This window comes from Poecilia reticulata, linkage group LG3, assembly GCF_000633615.1.
Source record: "Poecilia reticulata strain Guanapo linkage group LG3, Guppy_female_1.0+MT, whole genome shotgun sequence".
Lineage (NCBI taxonomy): Eukaryota > Metazoa > Chordata > Actinopteri > Cyprinodontiformes > Poeciliidae > Poecilia > Poecilia reticulata.
Genome location: NC_024333.1, coordinates 27,627,354 through 27,628,344, shown reverse-complemented (window position 1 = coordinate 27,628,344; position 991 = coordinate 27,627,354). Strand labels below are relative to the sequence as shown.

The 991-nt window shown below is 39.2% G+C and overlaps 1 long non-coding RNA gene across 1 annotated transcript in view; it reads right to left on the bottom strand.

Annotated features, from left to right (window-relative positions):
* Positions 1–353: 353 nt before the first annotated feature.
* The window catches only part of LOC103462800 (uncharacterized), a 1,335-nt gene continuing 697 nt past the window's right edge, over positions 354–991 (bottom strand). The window contains exon 2 of the long non-coding RNA XR_533401.1: positions 354–801. This is a non-coding gene — a long non-coding RNA (uncharacterized LOC103462800). The remainder of the gene's footprint in view (positions 802–991) is intronic.

The window sequence follows — 991 nt, the reverse complement described above, 5'->3', positions numbered from 1 at the left end:
ACTGACAACTGGCTTCAGAACAGATTCCAGGAGGATTTGTGAAGCTCACATTAGTTTCGACTTGTTCCATCATGTTTACAGGTTAGTATGAGGTATGACGTTTTTACTTGTGTTTTACTTACTTGCATAGCAACTGAACTAACAGGCGCCAGAGGAACAGCGATTTTCTGTCTTTCTGTGAGCATGTTGGTGTACAGAAAACAAATACAAACACATTGTATATTGTTTATGCAGTAGCATATGGGGTAACAAATGAGGGTTATTCTGAGACTTAAGTGTGTGACATAAGTATATTGTCTAGAATGGCAAGGACAATAACATGTACACAATGAWTATTTCAAAGAAAGATCAGATATGGTGGAAATGTTTAATAAATCAGAAGAGATTCCAGGAGGATTTGTGAAGCACAKATTTGGTTCTGCCTCATCACTCCTACTTGTTCTATCCTGTTTACAGAAAAATCAGCATCTGTAACACTGATACCAGTAAAAATAACATCGATTTTGTGCATTGTTATTTAACTATGACTTGTCTGTGGTTTTAGCTGCTGCAGCAGTGGAAGTGAACGAAACCGTGCAGTCTGTGTTGGCCTCACTTCCAAATGTTTAATTGACATTAACAGCCGCCTCATTTGACTCAGGACTTTTCTCTTCACAGATGAAGAAGGTTGTTTACAGCAAAACTATAGTCGGCTGGCCCCAGGTGAGGGTCAGTGTTGACTTTCAGTTGCAGCAGAAGCGAGGCCAAGTCTTCTACTCAATGCAGGCTGGGAAGGTACAGATGGCTCTGAGTCACCAGGAACTGAGAAATAAATAATAAAATTGACATGTCAAAGAAAAGGGAAAAAATATCAAAACAGTTCACACCTAAATCAATGTGAAAAAAACAAACAAGAAAGGTGCTGTAAGCTTTTGTTACCACCAGGGGGCACTAAGGATTTGCACTCTCCATTTTCACACTTTTTTTTAACTCGGCAGCACAGATCAAAAAC